Below are 13,054 nucleotides of genomic sequence, written 5' to 3'. Positions count from 1 at the left end.
TAATAACAAGAGCCACCAAGAGATGATACCTGAGCCGGTCCCCATACATCTAAATGCACAAGCTCTAACTTCTCACTCTTCTTCTCTTTCCCAACCTTGAGAAATCTGACTCTTTTCTGTTTACCATAAACACAATTTTCACATAACTCTAAATCAATCTTCTTTAGTCCTGGCAATAGATTTTTGGAGTGAAGGGTTTTCATCCCTTTCTCACTCATGTGCCCAAGCCTATGGTGCCACATTATCAAATCTGTTTTTGCAACATTTATTGTTGTTGTCCCTGCAGTAACTTTATCTATAGCAGCTAGGGTAGAGTAAGTGTTACCTGTACACAGATATAATGTGCCTACCTTCACACCTTTAGCTATTACTAATGATCCTTTAGCGACCTTCCACATACTGTCTGAGAGGGTAACTATGCAACCTTCACTACCTAGTTGCGCTGCAGAAATTAAATTTCTTCTTAAATTAGGAACATGTCTTACCTCCTGCAGAAACCAGTCATTTCCATTCTGCAACTTGATCTTTATCTTTCCTTTTCCAACAATTTGACAAGGCTCATCATCACCCAAATATACCTATCCAAAATCACCTTGAACATAATCTAGAAAACATTTTCTATGGGGTGTAGCATGAAATGAAGCCCCAAAATCTATTACCCAGGAATCATTAACATTATCCAAACATAAGATTAAAGTATCTTGTAAAGTATTACTTGCAATATTAGCTTCCTTACTGTCATTTTCATTTTTGTCTCCTTCTTTTTTTTTTCAAGACCAACAATCTTTCTTTAGATGACCAGGCTTTTCGTAGTACCAACAATCTTTCTTTCCTCTAGATTGAGAGTGTCCTTTCTTTGACTTCCCTCATGACTTCTCATTCCCAGGGCCTTTTCCTCTTTCTTTTGATCTTCCTCTGTTCTCCACATTCAAAACACTACTCGATGATGTTGGAGTCTCACCTGTGCTTTTCCTTTGCATTTCCTCGCTTAGGATAACACCAACAATATCATCAAATACCAAAGTATTTTTACCAGAGACAGAGTTACTTACAGCCATAACCAAGCTATTCCAGCTTTCTGGTAAAGAACATAAAATCAAGAGAGCCCTAACCTCTTCTGCAAAAGTAATTTTTACCGAAGATAATTGACTGGTAATTGTATTAAATTCATTTAAGTGCTCTGCTACAGATCCTCCCTCACTCATTTTCAAATTAAACAGACACTTCTTAAGAAATACCTTATTCGAAGCCGAGGGTTTCTCATACAACTTAGCCAATGTCGCCATCAAATCTACAATTGTTTTTGCTTCTATTATATTGAATGCTACAGACGGTGCAAGGTACAATCGAATGGATCCCAGTGCCTTTCTATCTAAAATGTCCCACTCTTCATCTGACATTGTGGTCGCTTTCTTTGCCTTTCCTTCCAATGGCCACCACAAATCCTTTTGATATAGGTAATCCTCCATCTGCATTTTCAATAACTGATAATTCTGGCCATTAAACTTTTTGACCTTGAATTTGGAATCCTCCATTGCTCCCACTCAAATCTGAAAGTCCTGCCAATTTACAGAAAACCTCGCTCTGATACCAATTGTTAGGGTTCCAAGCAGATCCGAAGCAAATATGAACTAACAATTATATGTAGATTTAAATACAAAAGATAAAGAAATAAAACAGGACACAGATAACACAAAGATTTAACATGGTTCACCCAGAATGGGTTACGTCCACCATACACAGCCGTCCAATCTTTCTTATTATCCAGCAAAAATAGTACATCAACCTTACAATGCCTTAAGCATCCCACCTGCTTATAACATGCATTTTTAGGGCAAAAACAAAGTCGGCCTTTTTAGGGTTTTATTACAATGTCGGTTTTCATCAAAAAATACCCAAAAAAAAATTTCTCGGGGGCTCCCGCCCCCGAACCCCCGCTTTTCTCAGGGCCTGCTACCCCCAAACCCCTACCCGACCCCAGACCCCGATAAGGATACATGCTGAATGTACAGTACTTTGTTGATTAGTCGCCACATTTCAGCACTTTGGAGATGATTAATTATTATTGTAAATGCATTAAGCCAACATGTTCAATCGGTTATTGCATCAGATATTGTTTTGTTTGTAAAATGCTTTTATTGTAAATATCTTGTAGAGCCAACCTACTAAACTTGGTCTTAGGTTATGGTATAAATGTAAGATCTTATTTGTAAGATCAAATGTGGAATGTGAAAAAGGATTGTGTGAAGGTATATGCGAGAATAAGCAGAGTTATACATGCAGACATCATTTGAAGATTGAAGGAGGGTTTTTGTGAAGACAATCATAACTACACCGGTATTGAATCCAACATATGAAGATGCTATTTTGTGCAGTACATTCTTATTGGATTTAACCATCCAACTGTAATCAGTGTGACTCCCATTTTGTGATTGAGCAATGAGCTCTAGGCGCTTGGCCTTTCTACATTTGCAAACCCCATTTATGTACACTTACTATCTGCGGTAGTATCATCTGATTGTGGGTAAGGTTTCCCACTATGGTTTTTCCCCTTACAGGGTTTCCACGTACAAATATTGGTGTTATGTGTTGTGGATGACTTTGTCTTTATGTTTCATGCACTAATCCTTACCGATATAGCAATTAACTATTAAATTTGTCTACCGACATATTGAACTGGTTTACCGGTATTAATCATTAAGTTGGTTAAGTGGTTTTTGGTTTGAATTTATTTGACAACTGATTCAACCCCCCCCCTCTCTCAGTTGTCTCTGGGACCTAACACATCCTTCCATCCATTCCATCTCTCCCATTTGAAGAACCTCTCATCCTCCCATCCACTCCATCTCTCCTAGTTGAGGAACCTCACATCCTTCTATCCACTCCATCGCCCTCGATTGAAGAACCTCTCATGCTTCCATCTATGTTATCTACCCTAGTTGATAAATCTACAATCCTTCCATCCACTCCATATCTCCCAGTTGATGAATCTCCCATCCTTCTATCCACTTCATCTCTCCCAGTTGATGAATCTCCCTTCCTTCCATCCATTCCATCTGAAGAGTCTACCCACTCACCTCTTGTCACACTATCCATACTAATCCCACAATTCCAAGATCTTGTTCCAGAGCATGTTGAAAATTTTATTGATCCAAGTCAAGATCCTACCATTCCATCCCCTTCATCTCAAGATCCCCTACCATCCCCTATTCCAAGTCAAGATCCTCCCATCCCATCTACTTCAATTTTTTATCCTCATTTTCCTCCTATCCAAACCATCCCACCACCATCACTTTATCCCCTTAGTTCTCTTACATTCGTCCATGGCAGTTCATTTGTAGCAGAAGGCAATCTCATATGCACCACCCATTTTCCTCCATTTGATAAAGGACTCACATCTTGTTACCCAGAGAACAAGTATCCTACTTTAAATAAAATACTCAAGAAAATGAACTATCAAGAAAAAGGCTTAGGCATACATGAGAAAGGTATTTTGGAGCCCATCCATGTCAAATCACATCTAGGATCTCATGGTCTTGGTTACATATCCCATCATTTCAAATAAAAATGTTGGTACAACTAATGCAAAATCCAAGTATACTCCCAAACACATGATTGCCTCTTCCCATCGTTCCTCCAAATCATTTATTGCCATTCTGCCTCGTCCATCATATAAAGCTAAAACAACCATCCATCTTCCTCCTTCATCCTCAAAATCCATTTTGGGTTCCTGTATCTCAAAATCTACCGTCATATATCCCCCGCATACTAAATCCATTTTGGGACCTTATATCCCAAAATCCCATCCTCCATCTTTTCCTACTCATCCCTCCATACACAAATCCACTATCTCCATCATCCATCATAAACATCCTATTCCTTTCGTTCCTAGTCAGGATCAACAAAGGCACATGTCCTCACATTCCATCCAACATCCTACCTCCATCACTTCACCCATATTCCCTCCATCTCCTACACCTCTACACACTCCTTCCAATACTACTAGCATAAATTTGGATGCCAAATGAAAAATACATAAAGCTAAACATCCACATCAATATAAAGATGATCATGTCCACTCAAAAAGACATGTTCCAATAGTGCAAGAACTGATACAAAAATGCAATGAATCCCAAAGGCCGCAAAGGCCCACTAAAGAAAAAGCAAAAACAATGTGGATTCCAAAGCAAAAAGAAGCAGTGCATCCAAAAGAAGAACCTACAATGACATCAAAAATTGCTAGTCCACCAGCTAAACATTCTCCCCCTCCATCTCCTAAGTCTATTTTGGGTCCCTATGTCCCAAAGCTACCTATCCTAATTCCTCCATCATATCCACACGCTACATCCTTTGCAACATGTTGCAACGTTGGTCCTGACAGCGTCCCCCCATCACACTCACTTTCCCTCATTCCATTTGAAAAATTTCCACTATCATATCTCTTCCACCACATACATTCCCCATCAAAACCATCTAATCCAAACCTTTACATAATTCACTCATTCCTAATAAAGTTGTACCGACATCCAATGATCAGTCCAAATGGGCTCCTAATACCTTGATATAGAACTTGATGCTTGAGTCTTCCATCCATCTATCCTCTGAATCCACTTATCCTCATCTAACTCCATCCATGGATTTCCTCCCAAAAATTGGAAAATACCAACAACAAAAAAAAATCAGAAAATTCAAAAAAATAAAATCGTCCAATGGTGAAACCTTAGAAAATAGGCGTTGTAGACGTATAAAAATGACCATATTCCTAAATGAATATTTTATGTTCATTTCTCTATTTAATTAAATCCAATTTAATTAAATTATCCACATTCCTCTATTTTATTAAGTAAATTACTCACTTTATTTAAATAAAATTCACTATATCCATTTAATGAATAAATCATTTTATTCAAATAAATCCTCCTATCCACTTTTAATTAAATTCAAATTTAATTAAATAGTTATCCTAAATTGAATAAATCCAATTTATTTAATTTCCCCAAATTGCAACCAAATTGAATGAAAATTACTTTATTTCAATTAAATCCTATTATCCCCCCCATCCACTTGCAAAATCCCAAACCCCTTTCTAATCCCTTCTAGAATCTTCTAATCGCTTCTAATTAACCTAACCCCTCCTCTAAACTTTGTCACATCCCTAAGCAAAGGGAAGTCACTTCTCAAAGCCTAAAAGTCTTTGATAACCATTAAAGGTTTTCAACCTTCAACCACTAAATCCTCAAAGTCTTTGAAAACCATTGAAGGCTTCCAACCTTCAACCACTTAATCCCCAAAGTCTCCAATAACCATTAATGGTTAACTCAAACCCTCCCACATGGTTAAAACATTTGTTTTGACTCAACCTCTACCCAACCCAAGGGTCTTATCAGGCCTTTAATGCTTTGACCATGATTATCTCTTAATCATTTGTACAAAGGTTTATCCTTGGATTAAATCTTAATCCATTGGGTAAACCTAATTTAGACTTGACTCTTAGCCTTTAGATAACCATGAGGTCTTCTCAGGCCTTTAATGCCTCCAACCTCTTCTTTCAACCCAACCCTATGTTGACACTTGTCACCATTTCATTGGTGCCAATTGTGCACATGGATCCCCAACTTTCAAACTTGGCCCTTGATTAAACCATTCAATCTTGACCATCCATTGCCCTGTTTATGCTATAAATAGAGCTCTCATTCCTCCATTTTTAACGATCATCTTTCAAATTTGAAGCATCACACTTATGCTCAAATTCTCTCAAGCTTTCATTTCATATATGCTCATAATTTAGCCTCTTTTAGATCATAAATTAGACTAATATGCATGCTTAGATTACTTTCTTTATCATTTTAGTTCAATTATAGACTAAATATAGTATGCTAGGATAGTATTCATACTAATCTTGACATCTTATCATTCAGTTTATTGCATTTTAGCATCATACATAGCTTACAACTAAAATCAATTAAAAGCATCTCTCGTTCTCATATTTGCCATCCCTAAACCATTTTGCTCAGAAATCTGAGAGCAAAACATTGGTTTGAGGGACATTGTGAGATAGAGAACCATGGGACCCTCCTTGGGAAGTTGAGTAACATTACGTTACTCCATAGCTTGCATCAAGAAGTCCTGTGTGTGTGTGTGGACTGGTATTAACTAAATTTTCATATTTTAAGTTTTATTCACCCACTTTTTGTTGGGAAAAATGGTGTCTCAACCTTGCATTTATGTGAGGTTACTATTTATAGTAAGTTCTCATTTGAGCACGAAATGGTGCGAAACTCTCCCTGAAGCTTCTGGTTGGCTAGATAAGCATTCCGGTAAAGTTGCGTCGCAAGGTCACAGCTAGTTTTGAAGATATTAAAGTTTTCGTCCTGGAGGGGTGCAATAAAATGTTTAAACTTAATTTTGGGGACTTTAGAGGCTCCGAAACGCCCTAAAAAGTGGTCATAACCAGCAAAGCGGGTTGCGAGGTGATAGAGCACTTCGCGAGCTTTCCGGCGCTTCAAACGGTTCGTCAATCGAACACCCGGTTCTCAAGTTATGGCCTCCGGAAGTTTGTACTCTTGAAATAGGAAAAATAATTTGTATCGAATACATAAATGAGCTGTAAAAAGGGAGCGACATGTGTTGATGTGTGCTTTAACATGTCATAGGGCATCTAGAAGGAAGATAAGGTCAGCTACACCTTATTGGGTGGTTTTAGCTCATGGTTTTGTAATACCGTTTGACAGTTTCTTGTATTGTATCTCCTATTTATGAGGTGTGTGAGATAGAGGTTGTGTGTAAGAGTCTTATGGCTATTGAGTTGCCTCTGAATCTCTGATTAATGGTACTCCTGCGAAGAGCTTGCTCTGCAAGTATGTTGTAATCTGTTTTTGATTGCTGAATAAAATATTGAGCTGCTTTTGGAGTGTGGGGTTTTTCTCCCGAAAGGGTTTTCCCCACGTAAATCATTGTGTTGTGGTATGAATGTTATTATATCTATTTCTATTTTCTGTAACTGTTGTAATGATCTGAAATTTTTTTGCATTACCCTCCTCTCAAGGTTAGTGTAGGAAGTTGTTTCCGCTACTTAACTTCCTTACAAGTGGTATCAGAGCCTGATCACCTTTGGTTTCAATTGTGGGCAGTTGGGTTTTTTGAACTAATCCAGATTTGAGTGGGAGCTTGTGCAGAAGACACTTTTTGATCTTGTTGCAGGAATATTCAGATGGCGAGTTCGTCAGGGAGAATAGAGGTGGAGAAATTTAATGGAAGTAATTTTGAGATGTGGAAGCTGAAGATGGAAGATCTGCTAATAGATCGAGATCTTTGGGATGCTATTGATGCGAATGTCCAAAGACCCTCAGATCCTACTGCGGCAGCTCAGTATGATGTTATGGACCGAAAAGCCAAGGGTCTAATCAGACTGTGCCTGGCAGACTCTGTTCTAATCAATGTCCATGAAGAAAACTCTGCAAAGAAGCTATGGACTAAGCTTGGTGAGATGTATCAAGTGAAATCTTTATTAAATCAAATTTTCTTAAGAAAGAAATTGTATTCCTTGAAGATGGAAGAGGGTGGATGAATTGCAGACCACCTGGAAGCATTCAATATGTTGGTGGCTCAATTAGTATCCATCGGTGTTAAGATGGACGACGAGGAGAAATGTCAGATCTTGCTTTGTTCTTTGCCTGATTCGTGGGATTCTCTTGTTATGGCTATCGGTAGTACTTCTGTTGTTTTGAAATCTGAAGACGTGGTGGGTGCCCTACTCAGTGAAGAGATGCGAAGGAAGGTATCCATCATTTCAAAGGAAGCCCTAACCGTTCATGGAAGACCTAAAGAGAAAGGCAAGAAGAATGAGAAGCGCGGCAAGTCCAAATCCAAAGGGAGATCGAAATCTCCTGGAAAGTCCAAAGTCATTTGCTGGAATTGCGGTAAACCGGGTCACATCCGTAAGGACTGCAAAGAAGAAAAGAAGAAGAAAAAGAAAAGGTTCAATTCTGATTCTGAGTCCGACAAGGAAGATGGCGATGCATTTATTGCGGCTTTGGCGACTCATGCAGGTAATGATGCCTGGCTAATTGACTCAGGTGCATCTTTTCATATGACTTCCAATAGAGATTGGTTTTCTGAATATGAAGGATTTAATGGAGGTAAGGTGTACTTGGGTGATGATTCACATCTAGACATTGTTGGTTGAGGTAAAGTTAGAATCTGGTTTTCTGATGGTAGAATAAAAAGGATTAATGGTGTGCTGCATATCCCTGGATTAAAACGAAACTTGTTATCTGTGAGCAAACTGATAGATGCGGGTGTGCAGGTAGTCTTTTCTGAAGCAGGATGTAAGATGATTAAGGGTGCTATGGTAGTTGCTAGAGGTGTCAGGTTTGGCACTTTGTATAAGCTTGAAGCATACACTGTTAAGTGTAATAGCACTTCTATAAAAAGTAAATCTGCAGATACTTCATTGGAAGATTTGAAGGTTTCACCTTCAGCAGATGGAAATGGTTTTTGGGTACCTAAGGGTGCTCTTTCGTCTGAAGCAAAGTTACCTGCAGAGAAGACTATGTTATGGCACCAGAGACTTGGCCACATTGGAGAAAAGGGTCTAAGGACCTTGAAAAATAAAAACCTTGTTGAAGGTTTGAATGACTGTAACCTTGACTTTGATTTCTGTGAGCATTGCATTTATGGAAAACAAAACCGCGTTCAGTTTTACTCTAGTTCTCATAAAACTTGTGGTGTTTTGGATCTTATCCATTCTGATGTGTTTGGTCCAATAGATGTCTCTTCGATTGGAAAATCCACCTATTATGTTTCATTTATTGATGATTTTAGTAGAAGGACATGGGTATATTTTCTAAAGAGTAAATCTGAAGTTTTTAGTCGTTTTAAAGAATTTAAAGCAATGGTTGAGTTGCAGACTGGAAAGAAAATAAAATGTTTGAGAACTGATAATGGCGGTGAGTTTTGCTCTAATGATTTTGATAGATTCTGTAAAGACTGTGGAATTAACAGGCATAAGACAACTCCGTATTCTCCACAGCAGAATGGAGTTGCAGAAAGAATGAACAGGACACTGATGGAGAAGGCTAGGAGTATGTTGAGTGGTGCTGGTCTCGAACAAAAGTTTTGGGTTGAAGCTGTTGCCACTGCTTGCTACCTGATTAACAGGTCTCCTACATCAGCTCTTGTTGATAAAACGCCTATGGAAGCATGGTCAGGTCACAAGCCTTCATTGAGACATCTTAGAGTTTTTGGTTGCGAGGCATATGCACATGTGCCAAAGGAGAAGCGAACAAAGTTGGAGAACAAGGCTGTGAAATGTATCTTCATCGGGTATAGTTATGGTGTGAAAGGATACAAGCTTTGGGACCCTGTTGCACAAAAGGTAATTCACAGTAGAAGTGTTATTTTTAGAGAAATTAAGTCTCCTTCTGTTACATTGCAGCCAGAACAGACTAAAAAAGAAGATGTGATTCAACTTCCTTCTACACCTGAAAGAATTGAATCAAAACCCCTAGATAGGCAAGAATTTGAGGAGAGCTCGTCTAGCTCTGAATCTTCAGAAGAGGAGGAAGAACCTCCAACTCAGCTTGTTCGAAGGTCTACAAGACATAGACAACCACCTGAAAGGTATTCACCTAATGATTGGAGATGTATTTTTGCTCTGAATACTAGTGTGGATGAACCGAAATCTGTAGAAGAGGCATTAGGTATGAATGATGCAGAATCTTGGAAGATTGCTATGGAGGAAGAAATGGCAGCTTTGAAAAAGAATGATACATGGGATCTTGTACCATTGCCTGAAGGATGAAAACCTATTGGTTGTAAATGGGTGTTCAAGAAAAAGATTGGTTCAGATGGAAGCATTGAGAAGTATAAAGCAAGGTTGGTTGCAAAAGGCTACTCTCAGGTTGAGGGTGTTGATTACGGTGAGATATTTTCTCCTGTTGCAAAAATGACGTCCATTAGATTTTTGCTTTCTATTGCTACTGCTTATGATTTAGAGGTTGAGCAAATGGATGTGAAAACTGCTTTCCTTCATGGTGATTTGGAGGAAGATATTTATATGACACAGCCGGAGCACTATGTGGTGAAAGGCAAAAGTAATTTGGTCTGTAAATTGAAGAAATCTTTGTATGGCCTCAAACAAAGTCCTAGGATGTGGTACCGGAAATTTGATACATATGTGTTGAGTTTGGGATTTGAACGTTCTAAATCAGATCACTGTGTTTATTATAAATCTGATGGTGATCATTTCTTATTTATTGCATTGTATGTTGATGATATGTTATTCATTAGTAAGGGAAAGGTATGATTTCAGAACTGAAGTCTCAGCTCGCTGCTAAATTTGAAATGAAAGATCTTGGTGCAGCAAAGCACATTCTTGGGATGGAAATTAGAAGAGATAGGGTGAACAGAAAGCTATGGCTAGGCCAGAGTAAGTATGTGAATTCAGTGTTACAGAGGTTCAACATGCAGAATTGTAGACCATTGAGTGTTCCTTTTACAGTTGGAACGAAACTATCTGTTTCAGATTGTCCTACATCCCCACTGGAGATGGAAGACATGAGCAGAGTGCCTTACCAGAGTGCAGTTGGAAGCTTGATGTATGCTATGGTCTGTACTAGACCAGACATTGCCCAAGCAGTGGGAGTACTTTCTAGATATATGTCTAATCCTGGTAGAGTTCATTGGGATGCAGTCAAAAGGGTCTTCAGATATTTGAAGGGTACTTCAGAGTATTCTTTGTGTTATCATGGTAATTCAGTTGGAGACATGACTTCCCTTGATATCCATGGTTATGTGGATTCAGATTGGGCAGGTGATATTGATAGCAGAAGATCCACCAGTGCTTATGTGTTTACTTTGTTTGGTGGTGCAATTAGTTGGATGAGTAAGCGACAGGCTGTGGTTGCTTTATCCACTACTGAAGCAGACTATATGGCAGCTACTCATGCTTGTAAAGAGGCCATTTGGCTTAAGAGACTGTGTTCGGATATTGGAATAAAACAAGGTACAGTGACAGTTTACTGTGACAGTCAGAGTGCAATTAGCCTAGCTAAGAACCCGACATTTCATGCCCGGACCAAACATATTGATGTTCAGTATCATTTTGTTAGAGATATGGTCGAAGATGGTAGGGTGAAGCTGGTTAAGGTGGAAACATTGATGAATGTTGCAGATGCTTTAACTAAGGCTGTGAGCACAGAGAAGTTCAGATGGTGTGCAGAGTCTATGGGCCTTATGGCCCCTAGCAATTGATTCATTGTGTTGACATTCCCTTCCGCTCATGCAAGGTGTTCGACAATTGGGAGATTTGTTGGGAAAAATGGTGTCTCAACCTTGCATTTATGTGAGGTTACTATTTATAGTAAGTTCTCATTTGAGCACGAAATGGTGCGAAACTCTCCCTGAAGCTTCTGGTTGGCTAGATAAGCATTCCGGTAAAGTTGCATCGCAAGGTCACAGCTAGTTTTGAAGATATTAAAGTTTTTGTCTTGGAGGGGTGCAATAAAATGTTTAAACTTAATTTTGGGGACTTTAGATGCTCTAAAATGCCTTGAAAAGTGGTCGTAACCGGCGAAGCGGGTTACGAGGTGATAGAGCACTTCGCGAGCTTTCCGGCACTTCAAACGGTTCGTCAATCGAACACCCGGTTCTCAAGTTATGGCCTCCGGAAGTTTGTACTCTTGAAATAGGAAAAATAATTTGTATCGAATACATAAATGAGCTGTAAAAAGGGAGCGACACGTGTTGATGTGTGCTTTAACATGTCATAGGGCATCTAGAAGGAAGATAAGGTCGGCTACACCTTATTGGGTGGTTTTAGCCCATGGTTTTGTAATACCGTTTGACGGTTTCTTGTATTGTATCTCCTATTTATGAGGTGTGTGAGATAGAGGTTGTGTGTAAGAGTCTTATGGCTATTGAGTTGCCTCTGAATCTCTGATTAATGGTACTCCTGCGAAGAGCTTGCTCTGCAAGTATGTTGTAATCTGTTTTTGATTGCTGAATAAAATATTGAGCTGCTTTTGGAGTGTGGGGTTTTTCTCCCGAAAGGGTTTTCCCCACGTAAATCATTGTGTTGTGGTATGAATGTTATTATATCTATTTCTATTTTCTGTAACTGTTGTAATGATCTGAAAATTTTTTTCATTACCCTCCTCTCAAGGTTAGTGTAGGAAGTTGTTTCCGCTACTTAACTTCCTTACACTTTTCCCGCATACAGGCGCCTTGGACAAGTACCATGATGAAAACTTGGCAAACAAGCATCATGCGTAACTCCCCTCATCCTTTTGCTCTATACACTAGGGGGAAAGTTCTTTTGCCCATCTAGCCATTTCACCCTTCGTTTCCATCTACCTACCATATCCATCATATCATATTTGGTTCACTTCCTCCATCCTCCTTGGATCTTGAAAAGAAAAAGAAAAAGCCACAATGTATACATGCTTTGGACACCTCTTGGCTTCTGTTTCTCTATCACAATTTTCCTGCGTAGTCCTTGTCCACCCATTACCCTATCTTCCATCCACTTCCCTCAGCTTCCTATCCTCCTGTCAGCCATCTTATCATATCCTTTCATCCACCAATCCTTATCTCCTAGCTCCTCCTATCCAGCCATCCACCCATCCTTATCTCCCAGTCCCTCCATCTTATCATATCCATTCATCCAACCTATCCTTATCTCCCAGTTCCTCCCTCCCTTCATCCATAACTAGTTCCTCTTCTAATCCTCTTTTATCCTCATCCATGCCTCCTTCATCCTTTCATCTCTTAGCCGAATCCCCAATGCTTCTGTCTCTAATCCTTTTCATCCTAGCCTTCATCCTTTCGTTCCTCCCATCCTATCTTTCCATCACCTCTTTCATCTTCTCCTCGACATCTTGCGCTAGGTTCCCCCTCGCGTAGTCTGGTGTCCTCTATCCTCCTTCCTTTGGGTGGCGAGGCCATGACGGGAATGCTCTCCCATGACCCCTCTTTCGGGCAAGAATGTGTTCCTGCCCTGACGGGATCGCTCTGGTCGCCTCCCCTTTTGGGGGTGGGAAAGCATTCCCACCCC

This window comes from Cryptomeria japonica, chromosome 1 (assembly GCF_030272615.1).
Source record: "Cryptomeria japonica chromosome 1, Sugi_1.0, whole genome shotgun sequence".
Taxonomy (NCBI): domain Eukaryota; kingdom Viridiplantae; phylum Streptophyta; class Pinopsida; order Cupressales; family Cupressaceae; genus Cryptomeria; species Cryptomeria japonica.
The sequence above is the reverse complement of the archived record's forward strand: the minus strand, read 5'-3'. Positions refer to the sequence as shown.